General features: G+C 42.4%; 1 long non-coding RNA gene across 1 annotated transcript in view; it reads left to right on the forward strand.

Annotated features, from left to right (window-relative positions):
* LOC134293958 (uncharacterized) overlaps positions 1-4,671 on the forward strand; it is a 10,470-nt gene extending 5,799 nt beyond the window's left edge. The window contains exon 2 of the long non-coding RNA XR_010000922.1: positions 1,928-4,671. This is a non-coding gene — a long non-coding RNA (uncharacterized LOC134293958). The remainder of the gene's footprint in view (positions 1-1,927) is intronic.
* The last annotated feature ends 19,425 nt before the right edge of the window (positions 4,672-24,096 follow it).

Raw genomic sequence — 24,096 nt, forward strand, 5'->3', positions numbered from 1 at the left:
GAATTTGCCCACCTCCTCCTTTGCCAGATTTATCAGGCCCTTCCGCCGCTATCTGATTCCTTTGCACCTGCCTTAATATTCCATTGCTACTCTCCAACGAGACAGGCTTATAAATAATGATTGAAATAAGGAGGTTTTTTTCCAAGATAAGACTCCGCTAAAATAGCAGACCGGGTGGCAAGAGAGCTGGTCTAGCAAGCAAGCTAATGAAGCTACTTTATTTCAAATGTGATGTTTTCTTTGCTCAACCAGCTCAATGTATTCGCTGATTAGAAGCATTTGCCTCGTCTTCTCACCTCCTCGGGGGCTCATTTGGTTCCTTCAAGAAGACGGATGCCGGCGGCAGCCGATGAGCGTTTTCAGTGGTAAAAAAGGGTACGAGAAAGGCCTCGTTGCCGGAGATGTCTGAGCTTCGGCAAAGTGGCTTTGCAGGTCTTTACAGTGTTTGAGAACTATGGGGAAGAGAAGAAGACTGGTGTTGTGACTCAGCTGGAACCTCAGATTGACTCTGATGAGGATGATGGGATTCAGGTTCACAATCAGGTTCAAAATGTCCCTGTTGTAGAAGATGAGGAACAGGGAGTGCAAGTTCATTTTCCCACAGCAAGGAATGATGTTGTTGATACTGAAACTAGCCAGGTGCAAATGGACTTGGAAAAGGAGGATAGTTCTCAGTCTGATAATGAGGCTCAGCAAACTAACAAGCAGGCTGACCTTGATGAGACAGGTTCCTTAGATCGAGCTGATCGTTTGGAATTCAGGGTTCGGAGGAGTGTGAGAATTGCAAACAAGAGGGAGGTTAGAGGCCAGAGAAATGCTTTCATGCTTTGCAAAGGGTATTAAAGCAATGTGCTCGGAGACAAACCTTTGTCAAAGCAACTTTCGTTCAACCAAGAAGCAAGCTCTCGTTTTCCTGGATTACCTTACAGCTTTGGTGTTCATGTTCTTGGGACTTTGTCATGCTCCATTGGGACCTTGTTTATTCCTCGTGATTCCTGGACTTATTCAATGGCTTTATTTTGTAACCATTTTTTGGAACTTTACTTTTGCTTTATAAAGAACCTTTTATTATTATTATTATTATTATTATTATTATTATTATTATTATTATTACATTCATTATTTTACTCTATTATTATTAAAGATACATAAGCACATTTACATTGAAGAAGATGAAAATAATGATTTAATCAGAGCTGGACATTCATATCTTAAATTACAGTTTGATGTAAAGATTCAAAAACACTTAAACTACTGATGCCTCAATTAATGTAATTTTATTGGTATCTCGGCTTATACTGGAGTCAATGTTTTCCCAGTTTTTTTGTGGTAAAATTAGGTGCCTCGGCTTATATTCGGATTAGCTTATACTCGAGTATATATGGTATTTTACATCCAACCTTTTCCCCTCCAGAGTATGTGCTCAAGACAACACTGTGTGTGTGTGTGTGTGTGTGTGTGTGTGTGATATATATAAAAGTGGCAATCTAATACACAATTCATTGGAAGTGAGCTCTACTGAGCATAGTAGGATTTGCATTGAAGCAAAAATGCATAAGATCCAGAGCTTACAAAAAATTGGAACGTCCATAAATCCATCTGACCAATGGGGTCTTGGAGGTTGTAGTGCAAAAATGTAACTTTTCCAAAATGGTTAGCAATCAGATTAAATGCTCTGGGTATCCTCATCAGTTTCAACTCCTCTATTTCATTTGTGGGAAAGGTTACCTCATTGTATTCCAAAATTCCCCGGCTAAGTCTCCCACTTATTATTTTTTTTGCTGCTCCCTGAGCCCCCAGGAGCAAAATTACTTATTGATTTTTGGAAGACGACGACCCTTATTACTCTCCTGTTGCACGTAAATATGAACAGAGCTGCGGCAGTGAAGGGTGACGTTGATTTAGTTGGCTGGTATTTTTTTTCCAGGTTAGAAATGCAAGCGGGAACTTGGGAAACAAGAGAAGTGTATCTTGCAGGGATCTGAATCAAAGACGTGAATGAGAAAGAAAAGGTGAAGCGTTCCACCTGACTGTTCGTTATGCCATTCTTTCTCCATCCTTAAGAGTCCGTATTGCGACTTGCTCATAAACCATGTAGCATGTCCATAAACAATCTGGAAAGAGTAGCGTGAAGCAGCCAAGTTCATCAACGACACTAAATTGCTCAAGGTGGTGAGAACAAAATGGATTGTGAAGTTTGGAAGCTCTTGTTGGGAAAATAGCTAATAAAAGCTTAAGTGGTCCCATTGAATTAATGAGGTTCACCAATGTGTTGACTTACGGGTCAACAATTGATCCAATAAGTCAACACTAGCTAGGTCTAACATATAGGATTCAGGCCTCAGGGATGTATCTATGCTGTGTCGTTGACTTTGACTTATGGTGATCCTACAGTTGAGAGACCTTCAAGAGTTCCTATATTTACCACCATGCTTAGGACTACAATCCAAGATGTCCTCCTACCTTCTGTTTGTTCCAGAATCATTTTCTTCTCCAATGAATCATGTCTGTCCAAGCTATGATAGCTTCATTCAACTATTTGGTTATCTAGTGAGAGGTCAGTCTTGAGTTAGGAATGCATTTATTTTGATCTCAATGCCAATGTCACGTCCATAAAATCCCAACTTCACATATTCACTCAACTGAACGGGACCTTGAGGTCCATAGCTTAATCAAAATGTCAACCCAATGTTTGGCTGTTGTAGAAAAGGCACATTTGATGTTGGGCATCACTGGTTGAGGAATCAAAGCTAAACTTGATCTTCTTCTTCTCCAAATCCATGGAGCAACCAATCTGTGGTTTTGGGTCCAAAAACATTTAAAATACATATGTCAGAGTTGGGAAAAACATCTCAAAAGAGGAACTTGGTGACCTCCAAGTCAATCTATTCCAATGTCAAACCGTTCTTACAGAAATGCTCTTCCTAATGTTTAGCTGGAATCTCTTTCCATTGAGTCCCAGTTTAGTTTTTGTAATTGCAGAAAGCACGTTTATTCCATCTTCCACATGACATCCTTTCAGCAATTTAAAAAAAGCTGTCATCTCACCTCTCGGTCTCCAAGATAAACATACCCAGCTCCTTAAGCCATTTCTGATATGGTTTCCAGACCTTTGGCCACCTCTGGACGCCTTCTGCTGTGTCAATATCCCTCTTGAACTGCGGTGCCTCACGTTTTATTGGACAAATGGACTAGAAAAATATGAAGCGCTCATGGTAAATAGCAAGTGGATTTGCTGTGCGGACACCATAAGGTCATCTCATTAATGCCTCATGGTTATACTCATCAAGGTTCACATCTTTTTCAGCATGCAGAAATTATAGCTTCGGCTTTATTAGGATGTGAAAAATATTTGCTGTTCATGAGAGACGGTTGCAAGACATTCCCGAGGAGACACCTCGATATCTCTTGTGGAGATATTAACGTCAACCTCGATGAGAGTGCTCACCTCCAGGGCAAGACAAAGATGAGGCACGGGATGCTTTTTTGACAACCCGTTAAAAACAAAAACACCTCTCCATGTATTTGCACAACACTACTGTCTTTTTCCATTGTCAAACAAACACACGCAGAGAGGGATTGAGAGCTAACCCAGTAAGTTCTACAGCAGATGAGAAAGGCTCTGGGTGCATCTATACTGGAGAATTGATACTATTTGACACCACTCAAAGTAGTATAACTCAATGCTATGCCATCCTAAGAGATATAGTTAGAGAACGCACTTGCTTTCTTGGGCAGAGAAGGCTTTGTAGAACTATATCTCCTATGGTTACAGAACATTGAGCCATGGCAGTTCAAGTCGTATCCGATTGTCCTTATATATTTCAGGAGCCCTATTCAAAATTCTATTCATTTTACTCTTTGAATGTCCATTTATTATTATTGTTTAAGTTTTAATTGTTTGTTGATGTTGTTTTATGTTTTATGTATGAGGGTTATCCAGAAAGTAGATTATGTTTTGGAATTAAAAATGAACAAAGTATAGGAGAAAACATTTAGGATATGCAGTTGAAAGCCACACCCAAATACCACTTCTCAACATAGTCACCATTCAAATCTAGGCACTTATCATAGCGATGAATGAGCTTGGCAACTCCTTCCCCACAAAACTCTGCTGCTTGCGTCCTCAACACAGCGTTTTGATGACGATGCGCAGCTGCGGTTAGGGGTGACCGGCTGGTTGAGGACGCAAGTGGCAGAGTTTTGTGGGGAAGGAGTTGCCAAGCTCATTCATCGCTATGATAAGTGCCTAGATTTGAATGGCAACTATGTTGAGAAGTGTTATTTGGGTGTGGCTTTAACTGCATATGGTAAATGTTTTCTCTTATACTTCTTGCGAATGCAAGCGGCAGAGTTTTGTGGGGAAGGAGTTGCCAAGCTCATTCATCGCTATGATAAGTGCCTAGATTTGAATGGTGACTATGTTGAGAAGTGATATTTGGGTGTGGCTTTCAACTGCATATGGTAAATGTTTTCTCCTATACTTTGTCCATTTTTTAATTCCAAAACGTAATCTATTTTCTGGATAACCCTCATAGTTATAATGTTTTTAAATTGTATTGATCTGGATTTTTACTATTGTTGTCTGGGCTTGTCCCCATGTGAGCCGCCCTGAGTCCCTTCTGGGAGATGGAGACGGGATATAAAAATAAAGTTGTTGTTATTGTTGTTGTTATTTGGATTAATTCTACAATGTAGCTTAGTTTAAAACTGATGGGCCTGCAACACAATCCTGATGAGACACCTCGAGATCGCTTGAGGGGATATTGTTAATCTTCATGAGAGTTCTCACCTAGTTTTTCAAAATGCATGCATTTTTTGTTTACATGTCTTAAGTGCAAACATTTTCAGATCATACGGTCTACCGATTCAAATCCCGAACTCCTCTAAGAAAAACCCAATATGGGAAAGTGTGGCGAGAAGGAGCGAAGAACAGGATCCTCCCCTGGGCTTCTCAAGAGAGCAAAGTGTGTGAGCTTCCAGGCCAACCCCGGCAATGCTCAGTCAATTAAGAACGAGATGCTATCGGAGAGAGGGAAGTTAAAAGAGTCAGCCCAAATTACCAAACACTCGGTGTTGGCGGCCGTTCAATAGGCCCTAGGGCTAACCCTCACATCATCTCCGGTTCCTTACCGATAAATGAGTCGAAAGGTTTCTTGCTCGTTTTGGTCTGCGCAGGGCCAAACACAATTAGGTCTGCAATTTAGCACTGGTGATCAGAGGCAACCTTTGGTTTTTCAAACCTTGCTAATTTCCACTAATGGAAGAGGAAACGGCTCAGGGATTCCTTTTTTTTCACCAAGGGAAGAAATGCATGCATGCATGCCAGACACGGAGCTAAGCATATATTGTGGGTTGCTGTGAGTCTTTCGGGCTGTATGGCCATGTTCCAGAAGTATCTGTCAGAGTAATTTACGCAGCACAGCAGCAGTTGGATGGAGTCAGAGGAACGTAGCACGAAGAGACATCAGAGACGATGGTAAAACTATATACAAGTTTTACTGTAAGCAGTAATCAAGACAAACAGACTTGCAGACGAACACAGGACTTGACTCAACTCAGAACTGAACTGATGCAATCAGTAATGCATACACACTTGTGTCTGGATACTCCCCAGTTCCAGCCAAACATCAAGGTCAATACAGCTTCTCAGCAATTAACTCTTTCCAGACTATAGCACACTCTGGATGATGCAATCAGTATGCAATACAGACAAGACACAAATTTCATTTAAACACTCAATACACAAATCCCACATTAACAATTCCCCCTCTTTAAATGTAATTTTGTCTTCTTAAATATATACATCACTTCATTTTCTTAAATATATAATCCCACATTAGCAGTATCCTCTCCTGATGTTTCACCCACATCTGTGGCAGGCATCCACAGAGGTTGTGAGGATGCCTATCACAGATGTGGGCAGGCATTCCCCCCCCCCCCAGCCTCCTTCCCTTATCTTCTCTCTCCCCTTTCCCCAATGACATTTTCTCATTTATCCATATTCCAACTTTCTCTTTCTATCAATTGTCCCACCACTTTTATTGTAACTTCAAAACCAAAATAAAATTATTTTAAAAAATAGCTATTGTATATTAACCCAAGTGTCCTTCTCAGTGTAACCACCTTTAAATGCATTGTTTGGGAATGGAAAGCTAGGAAACCTTGGGCTGTTGTTTCCTCCCTTTCGCTTCCCTGTTGCCTGTTCTCTCCTTTTGTAAGCAAACATCCTTTCCAGCTTAATCGAGGTTATTTAGCTATCATTGAAGTGGCTCTTGTAATGCATAAAGTACCATCGAAAGCCGAGTGCTAATATCATTATGGCAGCCCATATGGAGCCGAGCCGGCTGGCCGAGCAAAAGAAGCCTCGCTGCAGGAGGAAGAGAGGAAAAATATATATTCCATGGAAGGATGCATCTACAGTGTAGAATGAATGCGGTTTGACACCACTTGAATCACCATGGCTCCATGCTAAGGAATCCTGGGAGTCAAAGTTTGACAAAAGAGTGCTGGTGCCAAACTATTGGTAAAGGTAAAAAAATTCCCTTGACGTTAAGTCCAGTCGTGTCTGACTCTGGAGTTTGGTGCTCATCTCCATTTCTAAGCTGAAGAGCCGGCGTTGTCCATAGACACCTCCAAGGTCATGTGGCTGGCATGACTACATGAAGCACCGTTACCTTCCCGCCGGAGCAGTACCTATTGATCTACTCACATTTGCATGTGAGGTTGGCAGAAGCTGGGGCTAACAGTGGGTGCTCATTCCGCTACCCGGATTTGAACCTGCAACCTTTCAATCTGCAAATTCAGCAGCTCAGCGCTTTAACATGCTCCATGGTGCCAAGCTATGGCTCCCATGATTTCATAGCATTGAGTCACGATAGTTAAAGTAGTGTAAAACTGCATTATTTGTGCAGTGTGGATGCACTCCGAGAGGTGGGCATGACGACTGGATTCCAAATCCTCTTGCGAAGGAATGAGTCTCGATTGAGGGTCCAATGCTTCTATCTAAACAGGATCCGTATTCTATGGAAAGCAGTCGTTCCCAACCTTTGGGCCTCCAGGTGTTTTGGACTCCAGCTCCCACAGTTCCTAACAGATGGGGATTTCTGGGAGTTGAAGTCCAAAACATCTGGAGGCCCAAAGGTTGGGAAGCACTGATGCAAAGGGAGATGCATCTCTTCCAGCAAAGGCATGGGCATCCGATTACATTTTGCAAAAGTGTAGGCGAATCTACCATAAATCTTGGCTTCACTTCCAATCAGCAAATGGAACAAACCCTTAAAAAATTCACCTTGCATAGACTCTTCATGAATCTTCAGTGAAACTTCCCTTTGCTTCCCAAATGCCAAGCACTGCAGAGAGGGAGATATTGGAAATCGTTTGCACCTTGGACTCTTCGTATTTGCTGGCTTTGCTTTCCTTCGCTAACCTCGCCGCCTTCTTTTCTCTGAAGGCGTGAACAGCCGTTCCCAAATAGTCAACTGAAGTTTTACGTTGTGCGATGCTACCAAGTAGGAAAGTGGAGGGGAAATTCTTTGCATTATTCCTTTTTTTCCTTAGGTCTTCCATCCCTGGCCCCAGCATCGTAATCCTAATGCGACATCGCAACAAATTGGAAACCCAACCCTTCCTCTGCTCCCAAAACCAAGCTGAATAATGAGATGGATGGATGGATAATGTGACGATGATTTACATATTTCTAGGCTGCTTTTGTAATGGTATAGCCTTGCATATTTATTAAAAACGTGCCCATATTTATCAGCGTCCAAGTCTATAGACCTTCCTCGCCATGACTCACTTTAGGCCACTTTTGGAGTCGGACTCCACGGTTTTTCAGTCAATTACTCCAAGTGATGGATCGCCCAAACATTGCGGCACCGGAGAAAATGCCTTGAGTTTTAATGGGACTGTGTTGCACTCGGGTTCCAAAGAGTGAAGCTACCAAGGTCTTTGGGTTCGCTTCTTGGTCCGGTGGCCCTAGGCATGCCAGGTTGAAACCCTTGGTAATCCGGCGCCATCAAAGCTTCATGCCAGGTCCGAGTTGCCTGCTAAAATCTCATTTGCAATTCTTTCCGCCCTCAAGGGTGTTCTTGAACAGCGCTCGCCTGTGCATTAATTCACGTTTCCTGTACACCATCCGTCTTCAGTCGCCACAGGAAAGGCACCGGATGCTCTCAGGTGGGCCGGCTTTTGTGCGATTTGCACATGAATCGAGGAAAAGTTAACCCATACCATGCTAAGCTGGCATCGCGAATTGCTAAGCGATTGGATTGGGCTATGGAAAAAACAGAACGGTAGTGGAATTGGAAGAAAGTCTACTCAGATGTACATTATCTAGACCTCAATGGGACTTATTCCCAAGTAAGACTGTGTGTATATATAGGGCAGGTTCGACACTATCATATAATGCACTATATGGTCAATGTAGACCCATATAATGCATTTCAATACCTAACTCTGCACTGACTATATAATGCAGTTCAAATGGCATTAGATGGCAGTGTAGATCTAGCCTAGGTCTCCAATCTCAATGACTCAAATGCTTTATACAGTAGGCTATCGGGGTGCATCTACACCAGTGGTTCCCAATCTAGAGACCATATTGACCAGGAACCACATTGACCAAGGACGACATTGACCAGGGACCACATTGACTAGAGACCATATTGACCAGGGACCACATTGACCAAGGACCATATTGACCAGGGACCACATTGACTAGAGACCATATTGACCAGGGACCACATTGACCAGGGACCATATTGACCAAGGACGACATTGACCAGGGACCACATTGACCAGGGACTACATTGACCAGGGACCACATTGACTAGAGACCATATTGACCAGGGACCACATTGACCAAGGACCATATTGACCAAGGACGACATTGACCAGGGACCACATTGACCAGGGACTACATTGACCAGGGACCACATTGACTAGAGACCATATTGACCAGGGACCACATTGACCAAGGACCATATTGACCAGGGACCACATTGACTAGAAACCATATTGACCAGGGACCACATTGACCAGGGACCATATTGACCAAGGACGACATTGACCAGGGACTACATTGACCAGGGACCACATTGACTAGAGACCATCTTGACCAGGGACCACATTGACCAGGGACCACATTGACCAAGGACGACATTGACCAGGGACCACATTGACCAGGGACTACATTGACCAGGGACCACATTGACTAGAGACCATATTGACCAGGGACCACATTGACCAAGGACGACATTGACCAGGGTCCACATTGTCCATGGAACATTGACCAGGAACCACTCTCCAACATTTGTACCAAAAGGGTTACGAATCAGTTTTTGGTCAACTTTAGATTTGGTTTGGTTATCTGGAGTGCTGATTCAGAAAATTGCATTGGATAGACCACATCAGCTCTACCTTTTGATATAGAACATATGCCATCCAGTAGTCACCATCTGCTTGCCTACAGAAAACTATCTTTAATCATCTAGAGCTAATTTTCTCCCTTAGTTTTGGTCTCGCGGTCGACCAGTGGGATGCGGCCCACAGGTTAGGAAACACTGATCTACACTGTAGAATGAATGCAGTTTAAAACCACTTCAACTGCCATGACTTATTGCTATGGATTCCTGGGAGTTGTAGTTTTGCAATGTCTTGAGCCTCCTCTGCCAAAGAGTGCTGGCGCCTCACCAAACTACATCTCCCAGGCTTCCATTGCATTGAGTCAAGTAGTGTCACACTGCGTTCATCCAACAGTGTAAATGCAATCATACTCCCAGGTAGAGTTATGTGTATAGAACTCCAATTGCTCAAATGTTTTATATTAAAACACTTTAGTCTGTTTTAGTATGCAGGCAATAGAGCAATTACCCAAACGTATGCAAATCGGGAAGACAGTCAAGTAATTATGGGGAAAGAATATCTAGGAAGGCATCATTTATCAGGAAGGAAGAGCGACGCCAACCAGAAGTGCCGAAAAGATAAATCTAAATCATATATATCTATATATATATATATATAATGGCTCCCGTTGTCATTAGGATCATGAGCCACAAATTGCTGCAAAACATTGTCTCATTCCTGAAAAATAAGAATGAGAAGGTGGGTGAGAGGAGGAGAAAGCGTACCTCTACACTGGAGAATTAATGCAGTTTGATACCACTTTAACTGCCATGGCTCATGGCTATGGAATTCTAGGCGGTGTAGTTTTACAAGATCTTCTCATCCATGAATGTCGGTGCCTCACCAAACTACAACGTCGTCCACAGTTCCATTACATTGAGCCATGGCAGTTAAAGAAGCGCCAAACTGCATTAATTCTACAATACGGATACACATACCCCTCGTTTCATTTTTTAGCCCATTTTCATGCTATTTTGGAAGAAAGAGGAAAAGAACGTTATTGCAAGAGAAGGATGAAGCTGGCTAGCAATAAAGAGGCCTGTTTCCATTGTGTCCTCGCGGGAGCTTATGCAGGAAGTGTGCAATAAATATACCATTTCTGATATGATAGAAATCGGGCCCGTAATTCTCAACGACCCACTAGCGAGCACTAGGGAAGACAATATCCAGCGTGTTTGGCTCCTGAAGCAACACAAAAAGAGGATATCATTTTGCTTTGGTTTTTATTGGTTTCCCCATAATGAGTGTTGGGCAAACAAAGAGAGAACAAGGCAGACGAATCCAACCATGTTATTGGGATTTGGGATGTCAAGTGAGATCTTTGACAGAAACGCAATAGCAACAGGAATGGGTAGATGTTAGAGAGCAGAAGTTAAGCGTGAAGGTCCTTCAGAACCATAGCTAGGACCTTATCGAAGAGTTATGGATGTGTCACCTAAAGTTACACACTTGTAACTGGTCTTCATGAATCAAGCGTGAAGGTCCTTCAGAACCATAGCTAGGAACTTATTGAAGAGTTATGGATGTGTCACCTAAAGTTACACACTTATAACTGGTCTTCATGAATCAAGCGTGAAGGTCCTTCAGAACCATAGCTAGGACCTTATTGAAGAGTTACGGATGTGTCACCTAAAGTTACACACTTATAACTGGTCTTCATGAATGAAGCGTGAAGGTCCTTCAGAACCATAGCTAGGACCTTATCGAAGAGTTATGGGTGTGTCACCTAAAGTTACACACTTGTAACTGGTCTTCATGAATGAAGCGTGAAGGTCCTTCAGAACCAGAGCTAGGACCTTATCGAAGAGTTACGGATGTGTCACCTAAAGTTACACACTTGTAACTGGTCTTCATGAACTATATATTCCCTAGTTTACTATTTAACCTTAAACATGCCTTGGAAACTGTCGCACCTCAGACTAGTTCACCTTGCTGTAGACACCAGGCAACACACAGTAGATAGTCTTTTGTAATTTTATTGAGCAAAAGCAGAATGTATATAATATCAAAGCAGACAGAAATATAGTTCCAAAGGTAGATGCAAAATAGAGTCAGAAAATCCAATAATCCATAGATAAGAAGCAATAGTCCATTCCCAAAGATACACAAATCCAAAGGTTACAAGGATTCATGAACAAGAGTATATCCAAAGAGTATATCCAAAGAGTATATCCAAGAGTATATCCAAGAATTCATGAACAAGAGTATATCCAATTCATGAACAAGAGTATATCCTATATGAAGACATAGACCATCCACCCTGATGAAGCGAGAATTTACTTTGACAAACATTTGCCCTTCAAATCTTTGTCAAAAATACATTCTTTTTCCCTTCACTGGCCTCCCTTTTCTCAGCTAATCTAAGACTTTGCCGTGGCATTCCTTTCCATTGTAAGCGATCAGCCCGAGAGAGCAACGGGCCTTCAAACTCGCCCTGACCATCAAGGTCAAACTCCCCATTACCATTATCTTGTACCTGAACATGAGCCTGAGACAGATCAAGCTCATTATTTCCCATGGGAATGTTTCCTTGGTTCTCATCAGTGATAGGCTGCATCTGGAACTCATCAACAGGCTGCACTTCTGAACCAGCCTGAGTCTGAATTCCATAATTCCCCACAGCATCATCCTGAAACTCATCATGAATCCCATCATCTGACATCTGCATCTGTAATCCAAAATCCCCTTCCTCATCTTCACTCTGAAACTGCTGCTGAGTCACAACAGAAACCTATTTATATTCCCACACCCATTTGAAACACCCCCCCCCCCCAATGCAAACTTGCGCTATCACTATCCATAGGGTAAGAGGGTAGGTCACACCATCAGGAGGAAACTGAAAGAGGGTAATGGAGCAGCCAACTCTCACTTGTTGCTCCGCCCCCTCACGTGGATGGGTCGGCAGACCAGTTGGCCTCAGCAAGTCTAGTTCTTTCTTGGGATCTTTCCAATAATATTTTATGCAGTATATTGATTTTTATGATTGTTTTACTGATGTTGATGTCTTATTGATGTGAAAAATTGTTTTTACTGTTTTATCGCTGTGATTGTACTTTTATTTATTTATTTATTTATTTATTTATTTATTTATTTAAACTTATATGCCGCCACTCCCCTAGGGCTCGGGCATGGCCCCGTGTAAGCCGCTCCGAGTCCCTCCGGGGAGATGGGGCGGGGTATAAAAATAAAGTTGTTGTTATTATTATTATTATTATTATTATTATTATTAACACAACGACGTTGTATGGCACAGCAAACAAGATAGATATGCTGGATTTCGTTTCGCAAAACCACAAGTCGAACACTTCCCAAGTGTCTAGGACTGTGTGATGTATTTTCTGATGATGTGTGCAGATCCCAGTAGGGTGGCCTTTTGCAGTTGGCAGATGGTGATTTTGTCAATGTCTATTGTTTCCAAATGCCGGCTGAGATCTTTTGGCACAGCACCCAGTGTGCCCATCACCACCGGGACCACCTGTACTGGTTTCTGCCAGAGTCTTTGAAGTTCAATCTTGAGGTCCTGATAGTGGCTGAGTTTTTCCTGTTGTTTTTCATCTATGCGACTGTCACCTGGGATGGCGACATCAATGATCCAAACCTTGTTCTTTTCCACAACTGTGATGTCTGGTGTGTTGTGTTCCAGAACTTTGTCAGTCTGGATTCGGAAGTCCCACAGTATCTTTGCGTGCTCATTTTCCAATACTTTTGCAGGTTTGTGATCCCACCAGTTCTTTGCTGCTGGGAGGTGGTACTTGAGGCATAAATTATTATTATTATTATTATTATTATTATTATTATTATTATTATTATTATTATTATTATCTGCCCTCCTGTGCCTTAAGCTTGCTTGGCTGCGGGTGGGACTTCTAGGAGCAACACTCCAGGAAGGACCGGAACCACTGTAAGACATGCCTCTGAAGCGTCTCAGAAGGATACCGCTTCTGAATATGTTCAGAAGAGGTTTACCATTGCCGTCCTCTGAGGCTGAGAGAGCACGACGTGTCCAAGGTCAACCAATGGCTTCAAAGCTACGCAACGTTCATTGCATCCTTGAGGAAAGATTCCTACTCAGTGCTTGAGCATCCAGCACACCTTGGCTTTCTCTTCTACCGTTCCCAGTTTATTGCATACAGGTGCTGATTCATTAAAGACAAAGAGGCAATTGTCGTAAGTAAAATGCAGTTATTTGAAGCAATTGGGAAGCCTCTCCAGATTATTTCCCTCCCCATTCATGATGAGCCGCTAAACCCGATGGGTTTCCTAGAAGAGATAAAAGCACGAAATGCTTGCAATCCATCAGCGCCGAGATAGGGATATTCCACCCACCCCGCCACGAAACAATGGGTATAAAGTTACCAACAGCCTCCAAAATATTACGGCGATCAAATATGCATTGTGGTATCCAATGTTCATAAACATTTCCAAGGGATAAGTGAGGCAATCAATCCACGTTTGTTGTGTATCGTGTTGATTTGCTGGGTTTTTTGAAAAAAATATCTGTTTTCTCCCAAAGGGAACACAGTTCAAAATGGATACCTGTGCAGGATTTCTAAAGAAGTATAAAACAATAAACAAGGATAATAAATTGCTTTGGAGGTTTCCTCCCTCCCTCTTCCTTTTTCACATTGTTTTCTTGTTGGTTTATTTCGCTATAAAGCATTTGTGATTTGTTGCATGGGGAGCCTTACTAGTTTCCATACAAAAAGAAGTGCCCAGAGCCGGAATCTTGTTGGGAAGTTGCAAATGTGCAACCTATTATAGTTTCACAGTAGATCTGGAACAGGTATGGGCAAACTTCGGCCCTCCAGGTGATTTGGAGTTCAACTCCCATCAGCTGTTAGGAATATGGTCAGTCAAAAGGCCAATGTCATGATCTCTGATCTTTGACATCTCCGGACACAGAGCAAGCGCTGACATAGAACAGATGCCAGCCATAAAACCTCAATTACCCTCTGGTATGTAAGAGCCCCTATATAAATGGGCTACAGAGAAGATTCTGGTATTCTGTACAATAAAACCTGTTGGAATCTACCAGTGTGTGTCTTGGTGCTTTCTTTTGGGGAAGACTTACCCACAGCACAACTGGAAGAAGAGAACCTAACAGCCAAACAGGGAATAGGGTTACAGCCTGTGCTCTTTGGGTTAGGGTTAGTAGCTTGGGAGTTCTCCTGGATTCATCGCTGAGCCTGGAAACCCAGATTTCGATGGTATCCAGGGGAACATTCACACAATTAAAACTTGTGCACCCGTATCTTAAGAAACCAGACTTGGCCACGGTAGTCCATGCTCTGGTTACATCTCAAATAGACTACTGTAACGCAACCCACGTGGGGCTGCCTTTGAAGACTGTTTGGAAGTAGTCCAGAACAGTGTACAGTGAGCAGACATCCCTTCTGTTATGTCAGCTCCATGGTATTTTGGCCTTGGTCCCATGTGAGCCTCTCAGAGTTCCTTTGGGGAAATAAGGCGGGATACAAGAATAAAGTTATTATGATTATTATGATTATTATTATTATTGCATTTATTATTTTATTCTATTTATTATTACATGTATTATTTTTCTGTATTTATTATTATTATTATTACATGTATTATTTTACTCTATTATTTTTAAAAGGATACATAAGCACATTTACATTGAAGAAGATGAGAATCATGATTTAATCAGAGTTGGACAGTCTTATCTTAAATTTGAGCTTTATGTAAGTATTCAAAAACATGTAACCTACTGATGCCTCCATTAATGTCATTTTATTGGGATCTATTTTTATTTCTGAAATTTACCACCCTCGGCTTATACTGGAGTCAATGTTTTCCCAGTTTCTTTGTGGTAAAATTAGGTGCCTCGGCTTATATTCGGGTTGGCTTATACTCGAGTATATATGGTACATAAATTCCTTTTGTATATTGGCTAACAGCTACAGAGTCAAGAAGGCAAACTTCTTCTAGTACAGATGTAAACAAGAAGCAAATTCTTTCTATTTAGAATATGTGCACAGGTAGGATATTATCATCCCCTGTCCGAAACCTCCTTTCTTGATATGGCGATAAATATACCTGTGTCTTGTCTTCGTGCCTTTTAACGTCACAGATAAAACTGCAATAGTTAGTGATAGATGTGTCGGACCTCCGAGAGACGGTTATCGATAATAAGAGTCGGCGGGGAACACGAAACCTTGATCACAGGGAAGTCAAAATTGGTTTGGATGACACTTTTAGGCCATGAAAGGGAGGATTTAATAGGATTAGCTCCACCGCATCAGGAATGCCTTTGAAAAATCCGCGACGACGACGGAGGTGAGAAGCGGGTGACAAGGGGCAAAGGGAACAGGTAGGATTCTGATCTCCAAAGTGCCGTCTTACCATTTTTCCTCTTTTGTTCTTGGCTGAGAACAATTAATTCCTCCTTTACAGACTAGCGCTGACAGAGAGAAAAAGGAAGGTCTATGTATGTGTGTGTATGTATATCTAGATATATAATAAAAGTCAGTGTTTGTATGTATGCGGGTATGTATGTATGCGGCGGAGTATGTGGCAGCTTTCTGATTGGCCACCACTTACACAGACAACTACAACCACCACGAATGACGAATCTGGACCAAACTCGACACACTTAATCCCCATGACACACTTTACGTCCTGGTGCCATTTGTGGGATGATGGACCATGGGTGATGGGATTTGTAGTACTCCCACAGGCCACAGCGACGCCCACCAGTGACGGAACTGGTCCAAACTTGGCACACGGAATTCCCATGAACCCCTTTCCATCCTGGGGCAGAAAGGGGGAGGATGGACCAAGTAGCTTCACTCACTTCTTGCTCTGGGAGTTGTAGTTCACCCTTATACAGACAGCACTGAACCCAGCCGATGTCGGATTTAGACCAAACTTGGCACACTGCCTCATCATGCCCAACTGTGCATACAGGCACGGTTTCGGGGTGATTGATTGGCTCTGGGAGTTGTAGTTCACCCTTATACAGACAGCACTGAACCTAGCCAACTTCACATCCTGACCAAACTTGGCACACACATTTCTCAAAATACCCGGGCACTGCCGGGTCCCCAAGCTAGTATGTATATATATACGTACTTTTTGCTAAGGTAGTTTTAAAATAGTGCCCGGGAATAGCTCCGGGAATTTATGGCAGTGTAGACTCATATAATCCAGTTCAAAGCACATAATGTGGATTACAAAGCAGTGTCGATCCAGGCTAAGATTCCTGCATCCATGGGGAAGATATTCCCAGCCAGATTGCAGTTACCTGAAACCAAGGATTTTGGAACCGAAATCCACCAACCTTGGGGTTCCTCCAACTGTCCTTAATTTTGAGTTGCTGTGTCATCAAGCTCCCAAGGAAATGGATCACCCAGTTGCAATGAAAAGGCAACGGACAAGAAACATTGGCTACGATCCCCTCCAAAATGGTTACAAATGCCCAGCCTTGGCAGAATCTGGGCAGATCCCCGTCTCTGATTATGTGGCAGATTTGTCACGGGCCTTAATACTCCGAGGAGGCAAGTGCCATACGCTGTAGCAATTGCACCGTTCCATCAAAGCTGTTATGAAATTGGAGGTGAATTAAACCATGCCTCCCAGACGTAAATCATGCCCCAAGATGGGAAACAGATTGCCAAAGATGTCCAAGGCATCGTTCATCTTCTCCCGTTCGCCCAGCTGGGCACAAGACAGTGTTTTGCAAAGAAGGCTTTGTTGGAAATGCCCTTGCGAAGAGCAAAAGGGACCGAATTTCAAAGCCTGGTCCAAACTATCTTGACCTGAATTCTCTTGCTTATTCCCAACCTGAGGAGCTTGAGACTACGTATTTTGACTCCAATGTCTAGGTTGCGCATAATGACTTGCAACGGTGCCATATTTTCATGTCTTGTTTTCGGGTATATGTTCATGTTCACCGGAGCTTGACGTTTTAGGACTACATCCTTGACACTCGCCCTGGAGATCTTCCCGACAACAAAAGCCAGCTTTTCACAAAGTCTTCTTTTTCTTATTCCTCTTCAACTGGAAGTCAGACGTTTCCCTGGCTATCAAGTAAGGCAACTCCCACACAATCGTATCACATTTCATCCATACCATTCGCTAATGTTCTTCATCCAACCGGGCTGTGGCTACTTTTGTATTATTATTACATTTGTTATTTCACTCTATTATTATTAAAAGGATACATAAGCATATTTACATTGAAGAAGATGAAAATAATGATTTAATCAGAGTTGAACAGTCATATCTTCAATTACAGTTTGATGTAAACATTCAAAAACATTTAACCTACTGATGCCTCAATTAATGTAATTTTATTGGTATCTATTTTTATTTCTGAAATGTACCACCCTCGGCTTATACTGGAGTCAATGTTTTCCCAGTTTTTTTATGGTAAAATTAGGTGCCTCGGCTTATATTCAGGTCGGCTTATACTCGAGTATATATTATTACTTGTATTATTTTCCTATATTTATTATTATTATTTTATTATGACACAGTAAACAAGATGTCTATGCTGGATTTCGTATCACAAAATCACAAGTTGAACACTTCCCAAGTGTCTAGGACTGTGTGATGTATTTTTAGATGATGCACGCAGATCCCAGTCGGGTGGCCTTTTGCAGTTGGCAGATCGTAATTTTGTCAATGTCTGTTGTTTCCAAATGCCGGCTGAGATCTTTTGGCACGGCACCCAGTGTGCCCACCACCACCGGGACCACCTGCACTGGTTTCTGCCAGAGTCTTTGAAGTTCAATCTTGAGGTCCTGATAGAGGCTGAGTTTTTCCTGTTGTTTTTCGTCAATGCGACTGTCACCTGGGATGGCAACATCCATGATCCAAACCTTTTTCTTTTCCACAACTGTGATGTCTGGTGTGTTGTGTTCCAGAACTTTGTCAGTCTGGATTCGGAAGTCCCGCAGTATCTTTGCGTGTTTATTATTATTATTATTATTATTATTATTATTATTATTATTATTATTATTACATTTATTATTTCATTCTATTATTATTAAAAGGATACATAAGCACATTTACATTGAAGAAGATGAAAATAATGATTGAATCAGAGTTGAACAGTCTTATCTTAAATTACAGTTTGATGTAAAGATTCAAAAACATTTAAACTACTGATGCTTCAATTAATGTGATTTTATTGGTATCTCGGCTTATACTGGAGTCAATGTTTTCCCAGTTTTTTTGTGGTAAAATTAGGTGCCTCGGCTTATATTTATTTATTTATTTATTTGCAGCATTAATATTCCGCCCTTCTCACCCCGAAGAGGACTCAGGGCAGATCACATTACACATATAGGCAAACATTCAATGCCTTTTTAACATAGAACAAAGACAAGACAAACATAGGCTCCGAGCGGGCTTCGAACTCATGACCTCCTGGTCAGAGTGATTCATTGCAGTGATTCATTGCAGCTGCTCTCCAGCCTGCGCCACAGCCCGAGCCCGGGTCGGCTTATACTCGAGTATATACGGTACTGTAAATAAATAAATATCTTTAACCTTCTCATACAAAGAGTGCTGGGCCTCGTCAAATTACAAATCCCATGATTATATGGGAGTTAAAGTGCTCCCAAAGTGCATTTGTTTTACAGTGTAGATGTACCTTTACTCTCCAAGGAGAGCATGTTTTTCCCAAAGGTGAAAAATCCTTTGCTTCATGAGGCTAAGCCATAACGAGGACGAAGCTGAGATCGAACCAGGCCACAGGAAAGCCTTCCCTGGCCAATCTCAGTCCCAGAAAACGGTTGTGTTTCGGCCCCGTCACCGCCTGACAGATCTTCCCAGGAGCAAGAGCCGGGTGAGGTGAAACAGCGCGGATTTCTCCGTTGGGAAATACGGCGAGGGAAACAAGCCTGACCTCAACCGCCCTCCAGGGCATGGGAGCTGCCACCGTGAGCGACATTTTTAATATTATTCTTATTATCGGCGAGGCTGGGACGGAATATCTGCCGCCGAGCTGCTTGCTAAGCCCGTTCACGGCGGCAAAGTCACCGCGGGGCTTATTAGGATTCCGGTCTTATGTAAGGGGTTTGTTTGCCGGCTCTCCAAATTTATGACACAATAATGGAGTGGGACCAAAGCGGAGAAATTAACATCCATAAGCAGCGGTGGCGACAAGGAGGAAAGTGCATCACGTATGTCGCCGGAGATATTAATCAGCCATTTTTCATTTGCAAAGATGGGATCAATTGTTGCTGTTATGAAGTGCCGCCGAGTTGTTTCCGATTTTCGGAGATTCTGAGGTGACCTGATCTCACGGCAAGATTCGTTCAGTGCGAGGCTTGCCTTTGCCTTCCTCTGAGGCTGAGAGAGTGTGACTTGCCCAAGGTCGAACACAGATCCAGTTTCTGGATCCAATTGATCTGCTTTGAACTGGATTATATGAGTCTACACTGACAGTTCAAAGCAGAACGCCCGAATTCAGAAACTGGATATATGGCAGTGTAGATGGAGCCATAGAGTGTGTCCACACTGTAGAATAAATGCAGTTTGACACCTCTTGACCTGCAATGGATCAGTAACATAGATACATAGGATGTATAATTTTTCAAGGTCTTTCTCTTTCTCTCTCAAGACTGCTGGTGCCTTGGCAAACAACAAATCCCAAAATTGCATGGCATTGTGCCGTAGCAATTAAAGCGGTGTCAAGCTGTATTAGGGCGGTATATAAACAAAGTTTTATTATTAGTATTTATTATTGTCCTTTTAGCCTGGTCACCCCAAAGGTGTAAATGCACCCTTGTCCTGTCTCAAACTATTTCAAACAACTGACACCTTGCCAAACTACAAATCCCAAAATTGCATGGCATTGTGCCGTAGCAATTAAAGTAGTGTCAAGCTGTATTAGGGTGGTATATATATAAAGTTTTATTATTAGTATTTATTATTGTCCTTTTAGCCTGGTCACCCCAAAGGTCTAGATGCACCCTTGTCCTGTCTCAAACTATCTCAGCAGTTTGCTAAACTACAAATCCCAGGATTGCATGGCATTGTGCCGTAGCAATTAAAGTAGTGTCAAGCTGTATTAGGGTGGTATATAAATAAAGTTTTACTATTAGTATTTATTATTGTCCTTTTAGCCTGATCACCCCAAAGGTGTAGATGCACCCTTGTCCTATCTCAAACTATCTCAGCAGTTTGCTAAACTACAAATCCCAAAATTGCATGGCATTGTGCCGTAGCAATTAAAGTAGTGTCAAGCTGTATTAGGGTGGTATATAAATAAAGTTTTATTATTAGTATTTATTATTGTCGTTTTACCCTGATAACCCCAAAGGTCTAGATGCACCCTTGTCCTGTCTCAAACTATCTCAAACGACTGATACCTTGCCAAACTACAAATCCCAGCATTGCATGGCATTGTGCCATGGCAATTAAAGTGGTGTCAAGCTGCATTATCCTCCCTTTGGTTTGATCGCCCCAAAGGTGTAGATGCCCCCTTGTCCTGTCTCAAACAACTCAAATAACTCCATTTAACCTTGCTTTTGCTTCTCTCCTCTGTTTCTGTTTCCTCTGTGCCAGACTTTCCGCCGCATGCACGCTCTCGGGTATGGAGACCTGACCTCTTGGACTCCATAAAAGTTCACAATGATGGCATTGCTGCTGTTGTTATTGTTAAAAGCAATAACCTTTGTGAGTCCGCACACATCGATTTTGCAATGGAGCCAGGCCAGGGTAAAGAGTATTAGCATCTCTCGCTCCAGCCTGGAGCAGCTTCACAAATCTCTACCAGTGGAGATATAAAGGCGGAAGAAACAATGACTGTTGCTGGTGGAATAAGCAAAAGGGAATGATGTAGTGCAACTCTGAGCAGGAGATGGAGTGCACCTTGAAGACTACAAGGAAAGAAAACATACCTATATTCATGATTTCAGCCCAGGATTCCATAACATTGAGCCATGGCATCTCAAGTGGTGCCAAACCACATTCATTTGACACCCTGATCCCTTTATATCGTCCACGTACAGCAACGTTTGACATCCGTAAAGGAACAAAAGCTCCCACTTTCTCTCTCTCTCTGAAATACAAGAGTTATCCAGAAAGTAGATTACGTTTCAGAATTAAAAATGAACAAAGTATAGGAGAAAACATTTACCATATGTAGTTGAAAGCCACACCAAAATACCACTTCTCAACATAGTCGCCATTCAAATCTAGGCACTTATCATAGCGATGAATGAGCTTGGCAACTCCTTCCCCACAAAACTCAGCCGCTTGCATCCTCAAAAAGTATAGGAGGAAACATTTACCATATGCAGTTGAAAGCCAGACCCAAATATCACTTCTCAACATAGTCGGCATTCAAATCTAGGCACTTATCATAGCTATGAATGAGCTTGGAAACTTCTTCCCCACAAAACTCTGCCGCTTGCGTCCTCAACTAGCCGGTCACCCCTACCCGCAGCTGCGCATCATCGCCAAAACACTGCGTTGAGGACGCAAGCGGCAGAGTTTTGTGAGGAAGGAGTTGCCAAGCTCATTCATCGCTATGATAAGTGCCTAGATTTGAATGGCGACTATGCTGAGAAGTGATATTTGGGTCTGGCTTTCAACTGCATATGGTAAATGTTTTCTCCTATACTTTGTCAATTTTTAATTCCAAAACGTAATCTACTTTCTGGATAACCCTCGTACTTCCAAGAAAACATTGGGATGAGCCTGTCTCCCCAATCTCCCTGTTCGGGTTTTTTGCTAATTTCTCTTTCCGCCATGATAAATGATCCTGCCAACAAAGTGACAACTTCCTAATCTGCGTGGAGACAGATGGGTCCCTCTGAAGAGGAGAAAATGTGCAGGTGATGTTGAAACGGGAAAAAAGCACAAAATGTTCTAGATGCAAACATTGGGGGTTCCAAAACATGTCTGTTGCTTTATTGGGATTTCAGAAGGATGGCAACACATACAGGCATCTATGCTGACAATCGTGTCATCACCGCTCAAGCAGGGAGCTTTGACATGGTTGAACAGAAGCTCTCCGGAGCTATAGGTGCTCTTACTGCCTATTACAGAGAAAACCAGCTGATTCTCAATCCATCTAAAACACAGATGTGTGCTTTTCACCTTAAGAACAGACAAGGATGACATGGGAACAGGGGCGGTTCAACCGCGAGGCAAACTAGACAGTTGCCTGTGGCGCCATCCTGTAGGGGGCGCTGTTGAGGCAACTCCTGCCTCCACCTCCGTAAGGAAGACGTTCCCTGCTTTGCAGAGCAGAGACATGCTGCTTCTTGGCTCCCCAAAGCAGTGAATGTCTTTCTTCTCGCCCCTTCCTTGAGGCCAGGTCTCCAGGCTGCCTGGCTATGTTCCAGAAGCATTCTCTCCTGACATTTCACTCACATCGATGGCAGGAATCCTCAGAGGTTCTGAGTTCTGTTGGAAGCTAGGTAAGTGGGGTTTATATATCTGTGGAAAGTCCAGGGTGGGAGAAAGAGCTCTTGTCTGTCTGAGTCTAGTGGGAATTTTGCAATTGGCCAGCTTGATTAGCATTTAATGGCCTTGCAGATTCAAAGCCTGGCCGCTTCCTCCCTGGGGGCATCCTTGGTTGGGAGGTGTTAGCTGGCCCTGATTATTTCCTGTATGGATTTCCCCCATTTTCATAGTGTTGTTCTTTATTTAGGCTTTTCCTTAATCCCTCCTTATTATCCGACAAATTCGCTTGTCCAACGCTTTTATTTTTCAGTAATTGGTTTGGGGTGGGGCGCCAAAATTCTGTTCGCCTACACTTGAAAATTACCTTGCCTGGGAAGGAATCCCACTGGAGCATGGTGGCACACCAAAATACCTGGGAGTCACTCTGGACTTACAAGAAGCACTGCTTGAATACCAAGCAAAAAGTGGGTGCTAGAAATAATACCATACCAAAGCTGACCGGCACTATATTTTCAAATATTCTTCCCATCCCGCAATGATAACCAAGGAGATCGAAATGAAAGATAGCGGAGCAAATGCAGAATATATCTAGGAAACTTCATTACACCCTCCGGCCCATCTACTTTTAAGAGCAAAAGCTTTCAATGTAAAGATTATTAAATTGCTTTAAGATTAAATGTGGCATGCTCAGGCACAGTCTTAGTCAATGTCTAATGCATGAGCCGAAGTTTAAAAAATGCATGGAAAAAGGAACAATGTCTCAAAATAAAAGAAAACATTGGACAAACCCGTCCTTCCAGAAATTGGACTGGTATGATTTAATCTGGAATACTGTGGTTATTTGGGGATCAATTCTGGATATGTGAAGCCCAAGGCAAGCTTAGAGAATTAGAAAACGGAAAAGTTGCTCAAAGAAAGGGCAAATTGTCCATAAGGGTTCAGTATTCCGTATCCAAAATGCTTGGGATCAAGAATGTTTTGGGTTTTTTGAGATATTGGAATACTTATATATATGCATACAGTGATATTTTGGAGATGGAATCCAAGTGTAATCGTGAACTTATATTTACCGCATTGGGAAAATATTAAACATGCATAAGGCACAGTCGTGGTTTTGGCCACAGTCTTCTGAAGCTTTTCAGGTTCCAAATATCTTCGCTCTCGTTTTCTTCTGAATCCCCAGCCTCTTTTTGGTTTGAAAATAGACTCTCCCAGCAGCACATATGGCCTGCAGCTATTCTGGAAGGGAAAATCTTAGACGAACCGAGGAGATAATCCTTATTTTTCAGATCGTTTTAGCTATTT

This window comes from Anolis carolinensis, unplaced genomic scaffold (assembly GCF_035594765.1).
Source record: "Anolis carolinensis isolate JA03-04 unplaced genomic scaffold, rAnoCar3.1.pri scaffold_11, whole genome shotgun sequence".
Lineage (NCBI taxonomy): Eukaryota > Metazoa > Chordata > Lepidosauria > Squamata > Dactyloidae > Anolis > Anolis carolinensis.